Source organism: Vipera berus (genome assembly GCF_964194415.1).
Source record: "Vipera berus genome assembly, chromosome: 1".
NCBI classification, from domain to species: Eukaryota; Metazoa; Chordata; class Lepidosauria; order Squamata; family Viperidae; genus Vipera; species Vipera berus.
In genome coordinates this window covers 198,930,531-198,949,279 of record NC_138202.1, presented here as the reverse complement: position 1 = coordinate 198,949,279, position 18,749 = coordinate 198,930,531, and positions in this window count along the sequence as shown.

Below are 18,749 nucleotides of genomic sequence, written 5' to 3'. Positions count from 1 at the left end.
AAATGGTGGGCGAGCCCGCATGCACATGTGCACCATCTCCACTTGCACAAGCAGCGGGTGAGCGCACACACGGACACTCCAATTAAGTGGGCAGCAGGTGCACATGCATGTCACTCACTCAGATGGAGCTGCACACATCATGCTTGCCAGCCACTCACTCAGAACCACCCCCTCTCCCCCCCTCCTGCCAGTCCACAAAGCCAGAAAGGTTGGGGAATGCTGCTGTAACTCAGCAAGAATCTGAAAGTTATTGTTTATCTGTTGTCTCCCTAACCAAGCTAAAGTTTTGTTTTATATTAAAAGTCCATGCCCACCCACTGGCACCATAAGGTAAAGGTAAAGTTTCCCCTGCACATGCATGCTAGTCATTTCCAACTCTAGGGGCCAGTGCTCATCTCCATTTCAAAGCCGAAGAGCCAGCGCTTGTCCGAGGACGTCTCCATGGTCATGTGGCTGGCATGACTAGACGCCAAAGGCGCATGGAACGCTGTTACCTTCCCACCATAGTGGTCCCTATTTTTCTACTTGCATTTTTACGTGCTTTCGAACTGCTAAGTTGGCAGAAGCTGGGACGAGTAACAGGCGCTCACTCTATTACACAGCACTTGGGATTCGACCTGCCAAACTGCCGACCATCTGATCGACAAGCTCAATGTCCTAAGCCACTGAGCCACCACCACACCTTGTCACATTTTGTTAATTTCAAAAAAATTAAGCAGGGTTGAGTGGAGAGCCACCAGGAAACATCAGAGGTTTTTTTTATACAAGTTTTATTGATTTTTTAATATTTACATATACATGTATTTGTGAAGCAATACGGTGGTTGGGTAGTCAAACTAACAAATAACAAGTTGTTTGTAAATAGTTCAGGTTGCATCAACAAGGATTCCCTCTCTGATTCCCTTAGTTATCATATAGTCAAAATAATCAAGTTAATACATTTCTAGTTGTGACCTAGTCAATTAACAGAATTTTCAATACATTTTCACTAATACATATCAATATCCTGTTTTTAAGTTTTACTTAATTGCAATAAAATACTATAGAGTAGCCTATAATATACAAAAGAAAGCTTAATTTTTGGGTAACCCACAATTCCCTATTTCAATAAAGAATAATTCTCTTGTCTACAAAATTTACATTGTTCATTACAAAATATTCTTATGTTTTACCAGTAAAGTCTAGTTTTCATCTTAACAAATCACCAATTATTAGGAAAATATTTTTTGTCCTAACCATTCAACAATTATTAAAATGCTATCTTTTGTTATAAAATTCTAGGTTTTATAGTATAGTTCAAAATTATCTTCTAGAACACAGGTTAAACAGAAAATAGGGTAGTAGATCCCCACCAACAATAGAAACTTTTTAATAAGTAGAAATAAGATAGCTTAATTTCTTTGCTTAATCAGTTGGTGTTTTTTTTTCTTCGACACTTTAAGGCTTAAAATGTTATTCCCCAAGTATACAAATGCCTTTTTTTCAAAAAGGGGAGGAAATTTTCGGAAAAATCCCACAGGAAGGCAGATAGGGGGATAAGAAAGGTAAGGTCTTACCCAGGTCCTCCAGATTGCTTCATTGTGCTAAATGGTGCTTTTGGCTTTCGGCAGGGAATGGCTTAATGATCTTCTTCGGGCCAAAGGAGCTGCTCCGGATTCAAGCGGAGGGCTGCCGCCCTTCTGCAATCAGAGGGAGGGCCTCCTTGCAGTGGTCGCCCCTCCAGGGGGAGAGAGAGATGTACTTTCAGACTTGCAAGATTGATGTCAGCCTTGTGAGCTAGTCCAAAAGCAAATCCAGGAGTGCTAGTTTTATTTTTATTGTAAGGTTGCATTAACAGAATCTTACAAGTCTAAAAAGTACATCTCTTTCCCCCTCACCTTTACAGTTCAAGAAACTAAGAGGGTTTGCCTTCTGAGATGTTGGCTATGGCCCTTTCATTTTGTGTACTCAGCTGCCTCTTATGTCTGCAACTCTTCTACCTGTCTCCCAAAGTCATTCTCGCACACCATTACAGGTTTTTGTATTAGATTGTTTATTTTTATCTTTATCATTTTATAAGTAAGTCCTTCCTTCTCCTATTTTCCACACAACAGCTATTGTAAACTAGATCGAGAAGAAGAGAATGCCAAATCACTTCCTTCTTATCACCAATTGTAGATCTTTACATAAAACCACTAGCAGCTGAGGTCTGTTAAAATCTGATGGAAGCAGTGAATAGGAAGTATTTGTTTGTTTATATTTCATATTTCTAAATCTTCCATCTCCCTCAAAGCGTTGGAGAATAGGTAATTTTGTCCCTGTCTTATCTACTCTTCTGAGATGTGAAGTAATCATGACTAGGTGTATGACACCAGCTCTATTTGTAGGTTGGTCTTTTGTGCAAATACATTTTCACAACCCATAATAATTTGAGTATAGCATGGTGTGAATCAACCCATTCAAAATGCCTTATATATGAATAGATTCATCTTTTTTCTCTCTCTGATTAACTGTTTGAGGGATAGCAGGAAAAACAATCCTATTGAACTCATCAAACGTATTGACACATATAGGATTATATTTCTAACAACATAAATCTTCAACAGATACTAGAATATGATGTGAACCTTCTTGCAACCACAAAGAGAAAACTATTTTTTTTTTAAAAAAAAAAACAATACTGAGGTCTTAGTGAATTTTTTTTCAGGAATTATTATTGTTCATTGCAACTGCCAGAGAATTGTTAAATTCTGCTATGATCATAGTAAAATTGGGATAACAAGGTGACATACTTTGAATCACAATCAAACAACCTCCACACTCATTTGTATTAACTGGACTACTGTATATCTAAATCAGACATATCCACCAATATTTTGCAGTGAATAGAAAAAAAATCACAAGTTTATTTTACTATTTACATAAATACCTGGCTGTATTTTGTTTTGTAAAAATAAGAGATTTAGAAGGGAGGCCAAATGTGCATAAAATGTTTCTAGTTTTGAGTCTTTATCATCAGATTTTTTAGAAACTGATATATTCAAATCAATGTGATTTCTTAAATTTTATTTGCACTATGATCTACAAGCAATATTTGAAGGAGCAACTTTGCATTAGCAGGCCATTTTGAAGTACCATCCTGTAGATCATGGTATGGCTTCAAAGAGCCACATGAACAAGTTAAATGAAATGTTACATTTTATTAAATTCTTAACCAACCAGTAAGAGATTGCAGCAGAGTGAATGTGAAAAGGAGAATGCAAAAGGCTGGGAGTTGCTTGCTTTATTTCTGCACTGCTGATAAGCTATAATTTTTGCAGAGAAGGAAAAATGTAATCTATGGTGATCAAACCATTTTCATAATATCCTGGGAATGAGTTATTGCTTGAGGTAAGGCGCAGCTTCTAATGGCTGCTTGAGCTTTCATCTCCATCTTTCATGGACTAGTCAGACATTTTTATAGTGCTGACACAAAAAGAGAGCATTTACATTGCTTCTATTCTCCATCTGTCAATAGTTAGGTTAAAGTACTACTACTGGCATAGATCTGATTTTTATTCTAGCTCCATACTTTGCTAGATAGAAACAAAGGTATCTGAGCTCTTCTTATTCCCAGGGCTGCAAATCACACCTTTTTAATGAACCATTTCATTTTTAGGAAATAGGTTTTGCTTGTTTGGATTTTGTTGGTCTGTTTTTATTTGTACTATTTGAGATGTGGTGCAATTTTTCCTCTTTGGCTTTCTTAATTCCCCAAACTTTTCATCCCTGTCCTGAGGATGTAGCTACAATCTTATTGTCAAGAGAACTAGCAGCATAATTGCCCCTATATGTGTTTCTTCCAAGGAAGACTTAGGAAAGATACATGGGGTTTCATTACAGCATTTTTTTTGGTGAGGTGGTAAATTTCTTCATTTAATTTTCCCTTTTTTGTATGATGAACTGACAGCTTTTCTTCCTTCAAAATGTTTCCCATTGAGATTGATTGAAACTTTTCTGATTTTTATGCTACAGCATAAAATATAGAATATAGGTAGATCACGCTTACTGATTGCAATGGGATTCTATTGGCAATCAGTCACTAAGTGGTCGTAAAGTGAAACATCATGTAACCATACCAAACCTGTGATGACAGTTCCTCAATTCTGGCTGTGATGATTAAGCTCAACATCACAGGACCCACAATTTGGAACATCCTGCTGACTTTTCTGGTTGGAAGCCAGCTGTGAAAGTTGCAAATAGCCAGTGTGGAATGCTGTGACAGCTGCAACTTTGAGGACTGATTTTAAATCTCCTTTTTGAATTCCTGGTAACTTTGAACACTCACAAACAAGTGGTCAATAAAGTGGAAACTACTTATTTAAAGTAAATAGGAAAATCCTTGACTGATGTAAAACAGTGGGGTTGTTCATACTTATCTAATAATATTTTTGTTGTGGTGTGATTCATGATGAAATCTTTTGGACATTCACCCTGAAGTAAGTATATTGATTTTAGCAGGATTTGTTCCCTACAAGTTAACATAGGTTTGTATTCTGACTTGAGCACACTGTAAGAAGACTTTCGATAATATATTCAGGTAGCTATTTACAGACACTGTCTTCTAAGTCACAAAGTGTTTTTAGATTTTCAGATTGGCTGGGGAAAAACCCACTTTAAAGCATTGTATGCTTTAGGTTGTATATATGAAAATTCCCCATCTGTAGGCAACTAAAGGATTCTAGGCTGGGCATCTAACTGACATCACATCATCATCATCTCTGCCATTTTTTTTTAAAAAAACCCCATCTAATTTCTGTTCAAAAGTAGAACTTTTAGATTGTCTTTCTCTTACCTGAACTTTTAGATTGTCTTTGTCTCTTAGCTCAAATGTATTTTTCTTCATAATTATACATTTACAGGACTTTCTCCAGCTGAAATCATAAGTAGTACAATCCAGAATGGCACAGAAAGAATATCTGTCTTCTGGGTTGCTAATAGTAAATCTAGCTGCCAACAGCTATTTTGGACAATAAGGGATATATGAACACTTTAAAAAAGTAAATGCTCTGTTTTTAAAACCAAATCACAGTACTTCAATGTTGAATGAAGCATGAAGGTGGCTTTCTTTTTTTGGTCACATGAAAGACATGTAGTTTAGAAAATAATGACTGCTCCATCTTTTCACTACTCATATTTCTACTGATCAAAATTTCTTAGATACTTAATTAGCTGAAAAGAATGAAGCTGAATAAATGGTGAATTAAGTGCATCCTAGTGCCTTCATTCCCTGCTTTCTGAAGAAATGGCTTTTAAATCATACCTGCTACAAAAGCCACTATCCAGTTTACAAAAGTGACTCATGAGTAGCGATGGGGAGGCCTGGAAAAAAAACCCTGGAAAAATTGGAAAAAAAAGAGTCCCCCCCTTTCCCCCCAAAGCTGTGCCCTGTGCCCTAGGTTTTTAAGAAGAGACTGGACAGCCATTTGTCTGAAATGGTACAGAATCTCCTGCTCAAAAAGGGGGTTGAACTAGAAGACACCCAAGGTCCCTTTCAGCTGTTATTCTATGTTCTATGCAGTTTCCAAAATCTGTTCCATTCTGCATTGCATCATATTCCAATCATTTGGGCTTTACAGCATTGCTACCAGATATGAAATGAAGGCATGCTTGTTACACTTCCAACATTTTGTAGAAAAAAGAATTATTCATTTAACAATCAAGACAAATGAATAGCAGAAAGATTCTGGGCTTACTTCTGTTTGGAAGAAAGGGGGAAAATTCGCCCCCCCCAATTTTTCCAGTTTTTTTCCCCCCAGGCCCTCCCATCTCTATATCCTGAGGCTAAAACACTGGCAAAAAGTAAGCTTTTGGAATTTTGTCAGGCAAGGAGAATGTATAAATTTCAATTTTGCTCAGTTTCTTATTTCCCCTATCCAAAGATGTTTGAAATTTTAGTTCAAAATCTAGATAGATATTTTTTGCATATTACATATTCTCATGATATACACCTTTCATTGCATACTTTTCCTAAAGGGAACATGTTCTACAAGCATTTTTTTCTCAGTATGATGCTTTTTGGCACCTATGCTTTCCTAATGCACAGTTTTGTGCACCCTTGTTAAAATTATGGATTTCTCTGTTGCAACTTTCTGAAAAGTGGGTTTCAATATGTGCGTAGGTAACACTTTGCTTGTAATAGTGATTCTCTAACTGCAATCTGCAGAATGCGTAGTTCATCAAAAGCCTCCTCATTCATTGCCACTGAGCTGATTCTAGAAAATGAATCAGTGGTTGAAAATTGGTGAACGGAACCATGCAAATGATGCATTTAAGTAGCATCATGAGTTCTAAGATTCAGAAAATCGATAATAGTGAACAGATCTTGAATACTGTTATACTCTTATTGGCTATGAATCCACATGTGCTACGTTAAGTGATCTTGCATGAGCAACACCAAAGAAAAGTGTGAATGGGAATGATAATGATGCTATCCATTCAGTCCTGTCTCATTCTTGGTGATTCTATGGGTTACATCTATCCACATCTTATGATCTTGTACTACATCTTTTCAGTTGTTCTATGCTCTGGTTGGTGTCAACTTTGATAGTCTCCACCCATGGTGTTCTTTGATGTTCTAACTCTTCCCAACATAACTGTTTTCTCCAGTGAATTCCTCTGCATGACTTAGTCAAAATAAGTGAGACACACTTTTCTGTTTTTGACTTCAAGTGACATGTCTGGTGTTATGCGCTACAGTACTTGTTTGTTAGTCACCTTTGCTGTCCAAAGAATATGCAGGAACCTTCTCCATCACCACAGCTCAAACAAGTTGATTTTCTTCCTGTCTTGCTTTTTTAAGATCCAACTTTCACAACCATAGGTAGCTACAGGGAACATATTAGAGCAAAGTAAATGAAACTTCATGGGTTGGAATGCCACTCACTCCTAGTACTCAGGGGTTTCTATGAAAACATTCTTGTCTATTTTAGTTTGTATTAAGAGCTATCGGTTCTATAGCATGGGATACATATAATAATTTATCTGATAAATAAGGTTTTTTTTTATTACAAAGGGGTGTTTGAATTGGAGAGGATGGGAAGACACTCACAAGAGCAATAATAGTTATGCTGAATGATGAAAGATATGAACTCTAATATTCTTAAAGCCAAAAATGCAGGAAGACAAAATGTGGATAATTGATTATTATGCTCAGGAGATGGAAAATGGGCAAATCTTTCTATAAATCTGGATCTAATGAATTTATCCCTTATTTTTAGTCATCATATGACTAATAGTTAATTCTGAAGTTTGTTGCCCACATTCTGTAATTCTCTTGACTGAGTCAAACAAGGAAAGTTTTCCTTAGAGTCAGCAAGAGGACGTTCCTGTGTTTTGTACCCTACCTGCTCTTATTCAATTTGACAAAAGACAATTTGCTTCTGAAATTTCTCCAAAGAAGAAAAGAAACTTCATGAAGTATGGCATGTCTCAGTTATGCAGATAGGAGACAGACAAGGGATGTGCATGTGTCTTCTGTCTTTTATTATTATGTAGTCATGTGTCCAGTGAGCTGTAGCTTCCTTGGCTTCTCATGATCAGTTGAATCCCAGGCCACACATTCTGAGGAATCTCCTCAGAAGGAATCTGAAAATTCCTTCTCAGATTTGGAAATGGGGACCACCAAAAGGTCTACAGAAGAAAGAAAAGTTTTCTATAGAAAACTATGATAGCAGTGGTAGATCCTCTGTCAATTCCAATAATCAAAGATGCTCAGAAATACCACCAAAAGGAAAGGAAATTATTCTCAAACATCTTGAAAGAGGAGGAAGAGGAGGAAGGGGAGGAAAAGGGGGAGGGGGAGGAGGAGGAGGAAGAAGAAGTCTGAAGAAAGCAGCAGATAATATGATTCACTTGGAATAAAAGACTAAATTCCATTATTGTGAAGTAACTGCGGAAAGCTAATGATTATTGGAAAATTGGAAAATTACTATGTTCAAAGCCCAGAGGTTGATGGGGTAAATCTTCTCTTTCTGATTGCCATGCAGAAATGCTGTTTTAACATTTAAGTCTGCCATATGAAATTTTCTAAAAGCTGTTGAATTCTGGCACTTGCTTGTTTACTGGCATAAAATCTTCAGCATAATTCTGCATATTTTTGCATGCATTCCCTGACTAATATCCCAGCTTTAAGACATTGCACATTTCTGTGTGCATCACACTTTGAGTGAAAAACATACTTCTATCCTATAATCTTCTTGCCCTTTAATTGTTTTCCTAGAATCTGTATTTTGTTTTTCTGCAAGACTACTAATTCTTCCCATGCAGCTTCTCTCCATTTCTGTGTCTCTGTTGCTGTAATGTGCCAGCATTATTGTTTTTATTAATTTTGCAACAAGCTCTGGAACTGCCTCAAAGAACTGGGAATATCACCACAGAACATCCAGCTCATTCTCTCATTGCATTCTGATCAGGCAGCCACTGTAAGAATGGAATATGGAGACCCAAAATGGTTCAGAATTGGAAAGGCACTCGGCAAAGTTGCATCCTGTTACCTATGTTATTTGGAGGAATCTACCATCAGGGTTAAAATTGGTGATAGGAATATCAACAACCTCTGACATGCAGATGATATAATATTGCTCATGGAAAGCAAGGAGGATCTGGAGTGGCTAATCCTGAGAATCAAAGATGAAAGTGAAAAAAATTGGACTGCACCTTATCATCAAGAAAACAAAGATAATGACAACTGTAATGAACACAAAGGTCATAGGGCAAATCAAGGAGACCATTGAAATAGTATAGAATCTTTCTGGGCTAATATTGACCAAAGTGGTGAATGCAGCCCTGAAATCAGAAGGTGTGTAGCCCCTGGAAGAACTGCAATGTCTTGCATGAAGAACATCTGGAAAAGTAAAAATATCAGCCTCATCACCAAATGCAGATTAGTTAATTTAATATTTTTTTCAATTGTTACTTGGACTTGTGAAACTTGGACTCTGAAAAAGGCAGGTAGGAGAAGGGTGAATGCCTTTGAACTGTGGTTCTAGAGGCAACTATTATGCATCCCATGGACTGCAAAAATAATAAAGATGTCCTAGAATGAACCTTACCAAAAATATCACTTGGAGCCAAGATCACCAAACAGAGACTGTCATACTTTGGTCATGTCATGCGAGCTGACTCATTCAAAAAGTCAATCATACTGGGATTGATCAGCAGGAAAAGGAGAAGTAGCTGCCCTAGACGGACACTATAAAAGGACAACCCTGGGATAACCAGGGCAGATCTGAAGGAACAGTGTGTTCTGTACCAGCCTACTACCGGCCCTGCAGAAAAAGCAGGGACAACCCCTTTACAAAAAGGCAAGAGGCTGGAACTAAGCCTACCAAATTTATTGACACAAAACAGAGCAAACAGAGCCAAACAAAAACACGAACCATGAAACAGGAGCTATTCAAACGGTTGCCTTCAGCAAACCAGCCCTCCCACACATTCCCCTTTTAAACAGTTCAAGGCATGGCTTCTCTCTGCCTCCTTCCAAGATGCCCCATTGCCTTCCTCTGTTTACTCCTGATTGACTGCCTCCTGCGTTGGGCGTCCTTGAACAGGGCCAGCTGTGGGTCATCTTCATCCATGCTGTCAGGCTCACACAGCTGGGTCTGTGTAGTGACCAGATGGAAGGGGCCTGGCTGAGGGCTCTGCGAAGCCTCCGGGCTGTTCTCTGCAGGCTCTCCAACACCCCCCTCCTCCTCCTCTGAATCGTCCAACCCAACTGCCAAACCCACAGGCTGACCCTGAATCACAACACAGTGTGAGATAGAGGGGCATGGAGAGTGCTGATCTATAGACTGGATGAAGGTTGGACATAACTGAATGGCTGACATCAATGACATTGTTGTAATCTCCCTACTTCATTCCATGAACTGAGATCAGTCACCACCCTTGCTCTAGCATTTTTTCTAACATTTTTTTTTAAAAAAATAAGCTCGCTTTGAAGACATTAGAAAGCTCAATTAGGCTGTTTTAAGTCGCAATCAGTATCCCCAATTTTTGGCCTCTGAGTGCAGCTTCAGCTTATACTTGACCAAGTGCCTGGAAATAAATTGGGATATTTTTGTGACTGGGGCTGGCTCTCTGCTTGGCCCATTAGCCTTTTCACTTGAAAATTACTGTGGCTAATATCTACTTTTGTTTGTACCTAGTACATTCCCAGTCAATCCCTCTATCTAGATCAGAGCATGGACCCACACCATTTGGTTCAGAAGGCAAAGACATGGGGTCATTAAAAAAAAACATTAAAATTCAGCCATGCTTTTTGCTATCTGAACTTAACAGCTTGTGTGTTTGCTCTGATCTGAGTATAGAGATTGACTGGGAGTATGCTGAGTACAAACTAAACTGGAAATTACCTACAGTTATTTCAACACTGATAAAGTGTCTCTACACTGAGGTACATGTTTAAAGGCCAAGGACAAAGATTTAGATTCTTTTAACCTGGAGTAGTTACCCCACATATTAAAGGAAGAAATTAATTTGGGAGAATTATCTGCCTTGCTCATTTGGGAGACAAAACTATTGCTATGCCCATAGTTTATGCTACCAGTGAATGTGAACAGTTGGAAACAATGTGTTGACAGGATTTCTCAACTAGATGGAATTGAGGAGTTCAAAAGAAGGAAATGGCCTCAGGAGCATGGACTTCAGGTCCTACAACAGTAGGAGTGCAAATTCCCCAGAAAAAGCAACCAACCAATCAAACGTCCTTCTTTTCCCAAGTTTCCTATTTCAGCATTGCTCGTTCATAAATGATAAAGGTAAAGGTAAAGGTTCCCCCACACATGCGTGCTAGTTGTTTCCAACTCTAGGGGCCGGTGCTCATCTCCGTTTCAAAGCTGAAGAGCCAGCGCTTGTCCGAGGACGTCTCCGTGCTCATGTGGCTGGCATGACTAGACGCCAAAGGCGCACAGAACGCTGTTACCTTCCCACCGTAGTGGTCCCTATTTTTCTACTTGCATTTTTACGTGCTTTCGAACTGCTAGGTTGGCAGAAGCTGGGGCGAGTAACAGGCACTCACTCTGCTACACGGCACTCGGGATTCGACCCGCCAAACTGCCGACCATCTGATCGACAAGCTCAGCGTCCTAACCCACTGAGCCACCGTGTCCCTTACATAAATGATACAATACAGTAAATATAAATTGGAAAAAAAACTGAATCCAAAGGAAAAAAGAATCTTTCATCGTTAAGGCTCAGAATTCTATCCTGCTGTCAGTCATACAAGCTGTGGTTGGGTAAATCTTCATTATTGTTATGGCTGGTCACACAGTCAACCAGAGGCTTAGACTGGATTTGATATTTTGATCAACTTACTGAGTCCTTCCCAAAGACCTGGGATAGGCAGATGCTGCTTTTTGATGGTTTATTGTCACAGGATGTAAGTTGCTCCGAGTAAAGCTGCCTTTTGCAACTGACTGATGTGATTTTGTCAATGCTGCTGGTGTTCAAGTAGTGCTTCAGATCTTTTGGGACCAAACCCAAGGCACATATTACTATTGGTATTACCTTTGCTTTCTCTTGCCGCAGTCATTCTATTTCTATTTCTTGGTCTTTGTATTTTATAATCTTCCCCATTTCTTTCTCTTCCATTCTACTGTCTCCAGGTACAGCAGGATGACCAACATCCAGACTTTTTTTGCCTTTCTTATCAATAATTGTTAGGTCTGAAGTGTTATGTGGCAGGTGCCAGTCTGATTGAACTCTGAAGTCCTAGAGCACTTTGGCTTCTTAATTTTTTTATTACTTTCTCTATTTTATGGTCCCATCAGTTCTTGTTTGCAGGAAAATGGTATTTCTTGCAGATGTTCCAATGCACCAATGTTGCTACTTTGTCATGTTATAGTTTGTAGTCAGACTGTGCAATCTCCTTGCAGCAGTGAACTAAATGGTCTATCATTTTTCCAATTTCTTTGCAGAAACAGCATTTGCTGTCTGTTGCTGTTTTCTCAATCCAGCTTTATATGAATTTGTTCTTAAGTCTTGGTCTTGCTTCCAGAATTAGGCCCTCAACTTTCTTGTTCTTAACCCTTGCCAGGTTTTGTTATTGTTTTCTTCACCTGTTATTTTTTTAATGTACTGGCCATGTAGTGCTTTGCTTTACCATGTTTCTTTTCTATTCTTTATTTGATCTTTCTTACATGCCAGTTTGGTCTCTCCAGTAGTCAGTAAGCCTTCATGGTGTGCTAGCACCATTATATTAAAAGAGCCTTGGTGGAGCAGTGGGCTAATGCCTCCTTCAGTAACACCAGCTGCCTGCAATTAGTGCAGGTTCGCATCCCACTCAGCCTTCCATCCTTCCGAGGTAGGTAAAATGAGGACCCAGATTGTTGGGGGCAATTAAGGTGACTTTGTAATAATGCCGCTTGGGGTGTGTGTGAAAGCCCTAATAAGCAGGCATATACATAGAATGAAGGCTACTGCTAAGCTTGTAAGCCGCCCTGAGTCTTCGGAGAAGGGCGGGATATAAATGGAATTAAAATAAAATAAAAAATAAATAAATATCTTCTTCACTGTCTGACTGTTGTTGTTGTTATTATTATTATTATTATTATTATTATTATTATTATTAGCCCAGACAGATGTTTAAACTGGATTTTTATTCATTTATTGATTCCTTCCTGAGGATCTGGAGTAGGCAGATGCTATTATTATTTTTATTTAATCTTGTATAGTGCAATAAAAAGAAACTGCAGATTTCACCAGTTGTATTCATTTTTTTCCCCCACTCAGTATTTTGGTTATTGTGCTGTCTTAGGTTCTTTTGAGATTGTCATCTATTCTATTACCTTTTGAAAGGATTATTAATGGAGCTCTTCATATTCTTTCTGAACTCTTCATTTCTCCTCTTAGTTCCTAATTATTTTAATCTCTTTAGCTCCATTTTCATATCCATTGCTCATCTGCCGTTAATTTACAGTAGTTCATTTCTTCTGTTCAGGCTCTTCATTTCAATTCCTATAGCATTCTGTCATCTTTCCCATCTCCTCTCCCCCCACCACCCCTCCCTTTCTCTCTCTTCAAAAATAGCAGAGATGGGTTAAAATGAAATACATTTTTCAGAGTTTTTCCCTGGCCTAATTATTTTATTTTAAGTGAAGCTGAGAATCAATCAGAACAACTTCTAAATCACTGTCATATCAACTGCTAAATGAAAACATCAGTGGTTCTCTCCTATTCTCAGTCTTCCTGATTTTTAAGCAGTGTTATTATAAGGCATATTAAAATAGTTCAGACATGCCCACAATCTGATCTCAAATGCTCTTACAAACAAGGTGGGAACAGTGCAGCTGAAATCATAATGTAGCTCATGAAATATTGCCAACTAATAAGACTGTGGCAGGGTGGGCACATGGAGAAGAAGCTTGTTGGAAGAGCTGAAGGGAGGAATTGGTGAAAATGAAGAGAAACTGGGTGGTGCGTAGAAATGGTAAGAGAAAGTAAGAAGTAATATTGTTTTAGAATTCTTGGAAATCTGAGACTGACTGTCTAAGGAAAAAATAAAAATGATGAAAAATATATTTCTAATATAGTTCATATGCCAGTTATATTGTCACATGTATGTATGTATGTCTTTAAGTACAACAATGGGACGCACTTTCTATAATCCAGGAATTGGTTCAAATATGTACTTGTTAGGTTACTATTTCAATTATTTTAGCAGAGGACAGAAAGACAGAGATACTGTTTTTGATCTACCATACACATTACAATAAAACTTTATAACTTAATATCAGATTATAAGCATTCTCTACAAATTTTCTCAGTGTTAAGAGTGGACCAATTTGTGCAACTCTTCCTCATAAGAAAGGGAAAGCCTTATAACAGCCATCTGACCTCTATTTTTTATAATCTATGAATGTAAAAAAAGAATTGGATAATCTGTAAACCCAGGGCCTTATACAAGTTCATTTTCTTCTGATTTCTACTAGGCATTGTACTGTGATCAGAATTGGTTGCTAATAATTCAAAATAGGACATCATGCAAATAGTAGGGTAAGCCAGAGACAATTTTAAGCATGGACTCACTAAACAAAAAAGAAATTTCTACCCTCCAGGAAGGTATTCAGAAATTTATTAAATTGACTGATCCAGACTACTCTATGCATTTGGTATAACCGATCTGACTATGGGTTTTGGCTATCCCCAAACCATTAAGTGCTGCTTTCAATTTTACTAGGAGTATAATTCAAGCTTTAGACCACCTCCTAATACATACATTATGTCTGTTAAAACTAGGACTGAAAATTCATTTTAGGAAATTAAATCCATGTGATACAAGTAACCTCTTCCAATTAAAAGAATTTGTTCTGAGTCAAAGTGCTTTAAGTAATCCTTTAGGAAGTAGCAAACATATTGTAATTCTAATGTATAAGAAAAAATATATCAAAATATATCTTGAGTCTGAAATAAATGGGCAACTCACAATTTAAATTGAAGACCTAAACAAAGTGTTAACTGCGTGATTCTGGTGTTTTAGATTTTTGATTACTTCAGTCTATCTGAGACCATCAAGAATAGTTAGTAGTTAGAGAGCATAAAAAACTTGAACATTATTGTAAAGGACACATAGGAATCTTAAGAGAGCTGTTGGAAAGAAAGGGATCTTAATTTTCTGTGGATGGTTATTTTTGGCTGTTAGGCAGTGTTTCTCAGAAAAAGAAACTAAGGGCCTCTATACATTGCCTGGCTGCCTTGTTGCCAGAATGGGTAATTGGTGATTTCTGGATCACAGCCATGAATGATGTGTCCCTCTTTTAATTCTCCATCACTGTCAAAGTGATGTCAAATCCCTGCATTTTTCTGCTCTACTCCTAAAGTACACCTTCCCTGCAATATCACCTCCAAACTTCCATCCATTTCAGATGGCAAACTTGGATTTCTTGCTGACTAACCTGAACAGTTCATTAGCTCCTCTGCAGACAATGTAAAATCCCTTTAACTGACTATTTTTACCATTCCAATATCTTTTAAAGTTGTCATTTGCTAGAAATTCTATAATAACACAAGGGTTATATTGTTTTTCTTGTAAATAAGAAAGTTGGTACTTGAAACCTGCAGAAATAAGTAAATATTAAAAAATACTATTTTTTCTGAGTTTCCTACCTACCTTTTCTTGTGATGTTTTAAAAGTCCACTGATGGACTATTTTGTTTTTGAAGTAATCTATCTTAGACTGTATTCTCTGCTGCAAAATAATCTATGGGTATTTAAGATTCCTTTGAGCACAAGAAGGAAATAAACTGCCTGGCAATATTTGCTTGAGCAATTTAATTTCAGCCTGCCTTATATTTAAGATAAAAGCTTAGTTTTTATATTTAGGAGAAACCTAACAAAATGAGCTCCTCTTCTTGAAGGCTTGCAAATCAAACAAGCTATGCTCTTTAAACAGAGTTTGTAACCTTGCAACTCAGTATGCAAATACTCACAGTGGTTCCCTGCATTTGTTTCATAAGGACACCCAACCCCTGGAATGGATTTAGAATTAAGCTAGATTCACTGTGGAATGTAAAATTGCATTTCATCTATATACTTTTTAACAATGTAAAGAGAGTTGAGCAGAATTAGGGATAGACCACAATCCTCACTTCACTTCACTTCCCTCAGTGATACTATTTGCCTTAGAAGGAATACTCCCTCTGGTGCTAGTGGACAACTATTATTGCATAGGCTGTCATAGGGAGCCTGTGAACTTTCTGTATCCTATCCAGTACATTGAGGGATTCCCAGTGCCTCAGGGTCTAAGCTAATAACGAGACTATACTGAAGTCCTCACTAGAGAGCCAAATTGGTGTGAGGATTTCTTTCCCCACAATGTATCTGCAAGATGCTGTATTGGGGGACTGTTGGAAATTAAATTGATAATCTGGTGCCTACCTGCGATTTTTTTTGCTACCCACCTTTAGTGAGAAAACCCACTAGTACTTTCTGATAAAGTAGAGGATTCGTCTGGAGGCTGTTTTCCCCAGTATCACTTAAAACCTGGATTCCAGATTTACTTTCTTGCCAACATCAGTCCAAGCATTCTTTTCATAATTTTCCAAGTGGAAATCAAGTTATAGCTAAATTGGGCTGCCCTTATGCCATGCATTTTATATATGTGGAGGCCTTCAATAGAAGTACTGCACTAACAACAGCAACAACAAAAATCACCCAGTGTGCAAATTTTGCACTGTATGTGCAGTTGTCAAAATAGTAGTGTGTGAAAGAGAAAATTGGGTGATAATTATTCATTAATGGAGTAAATGACTCCCTGCAAGTAGAACAATAGGGTGATCAATTTTTGAAAAAAACAACCACCTATTTGAGCAATAGTGTGACTCATTTTGGGGATGTGTATCATAGTACAATGTTTACCAAAATTGAGAAAGGGATGCAGAAATTTTAAGAGAAACGAATGTTGGTAGCAAGATAGAGATAGTATATTGTAGGGAAGCAAGTGTATGGTTGGCTAGTTTGGGAAGAGAATGTTGAACTGTAAGGTTTTCATTTACAGTGCTGAACTGTAAGATTCCAATGTGTAAGTACGTGCGAATGATAACACATCATGACCTACAGGGTGGCATCAAACATCATGATAAAAATTAAATAATTGCACCATATGAGTGATGATCTCATAACATGCATGTTGTCATTGACATCACTGTGGCTTGTTACAGGTACATATGACTATTCAAGTGCTGGATGTATTTGAACTGACTGCCAAAATGAATGATCAGTATAAAATAATTACACTGAAGTGGTAGGGTCACTTGGATAAGAATACATAAAGACCAAATTTCCAGAAGATCTACAGTATTATGGAAGAGTGAAGGTGTCTAGAGGAATACTAAGGCATTTGCGGTTGAATGGAGTTGATGAGACCCTCAGAAAAAGCAGTTTAAAAAAACAAAATCAGGTGATAAACTGGTGAATGGATATGATAAATCAAGGGTCAGTTTGCAAGGTGGAAAGACACAAAGAAGTATATTGGACAGTATAGGGTAAACCAGATTAATTATATTTCCTTCTCTTATGCTTTTCGTATCTTTTGATCTACTGTTTCTTACATATATGTATGTATGTGTGTGTGCGTGCGTGTGTGTATATATGTGTGTGTATGCATATATGTGTGTGTATAGACAGACAGACAGACAGACAGACAGACAGACAGACAGACAGATAGATAGATAGATAGATATGCATCAATCCACAAATAGGACTCAGGAGGTGGAAAGAAACCCCCTCTATGAGAATCCCTAATCCCTTTGTGTTTAGCATTCCCTTCTAGGAACTCTGAAATCATTTTCTTGTATCTTAAATACTTATTTTAATGCCAGCATATCTTTTTCCTCCCTTATGAATCTGCAGAGAGATGAAACCCCCCTGAGAGATTGTTATGAGTTTTATCAAAGTTTTGTCTCATAATTATGAGATTTGCACAGGGCTACTGGAAACAATCAGGCCCACTTACCATAATGAGACTACTAAATAATGAGCATTCAAGGGAATCTTATTAGCTATGAATCCATTAAAGAATGAGTACTCTTCTCATAAGCTTGTGTGTGTGTGTGTGTGTGTGTGTGAGAGAGAGAGAGAGAGAGAGAGAGAGAGAGAGAGAGAGAGAGAGAGAGAGAGATTTTCATGGATTCATTTAAATCCAAACTGGGCAATTTTAAGTCTTTATCATTTAGTTTTGTGGCCTTACAGGTATGTACATTAAAGGCAGTCTCTCCCCCTTAAGCATTTAAAATAATTTTCTAATGAATTTTCCACCAAATTAGTTTGTGAAACTGTTAAAAGCCTGTTGGTAACAAAATTGTCATTCACTGCTCCTAACTTTTGCTTTATTGTGGAAGTCATCTTCAGGATCACTCCAATTCATATGGGAATTTACATTCTAAGTGACAAAAAGAAACAAGCACACACACACAACACTTCCTCACAAAAAGATGGGCCCCCATCCCACAGATACTTTATTTCTTTCATTGGTTTTATCTCTTTAACAGGCAGATTTTTTTTCTTTTTGTTTAATAGTTACTTTGCGATTCCTCACTCTTAACCCTAAGGACAGTACTAACGGCATGAAACTTAGAAGCATCTTTTATGCTATCATGTTAAAAGAACCTGTTTCACCAAATTAAGTGATAGTACCCAATCATTTAATTAAATTATGGAATAAAGGGCCAAGGGACTAATGTGTTGCAGCTAAGTACAAGCTGGCTTGTTTCAGCTTGTTATTTGTATTTGTTTCTGATTTTCTCAGATTTGATCTTTTTTTTTTAGTATTGATGTTTGAAGAAATGATCAAGAAATGATCCAGAGGCCATCTACCATTCTTGATTGAGCGATTACTTACATAGTGTTAAAACAAAGAACAAAATAAAGGATTTAGCCTATATGCCATCCTAATTTCTGCTCTCCTAACAAATCTACCAGGTAAAGAAAATATATTTATCCATTCATCTGTCAGACCTTTGGACCAATCTTACCTATTTAGTAGATGAATTTTGTTTTACATCTACAAAAATCATTTGACTTCCAACAAACTGGGGCATTTTAAAAATTTGACTTTGAAGAAGCAAGATTGGAAGAATATCAATATTTTTGAACTTTAGTGTTTGAGAAGATACCTCAGAATGCTATAAAGAGCCAAGAAAACAAGCAAATAAATCATAGAAGAAATAAAATCAGATTTTTTACCTGAAGCATAAATTACCAAACTTAAATTATCATACCTCAGACACATGACACAA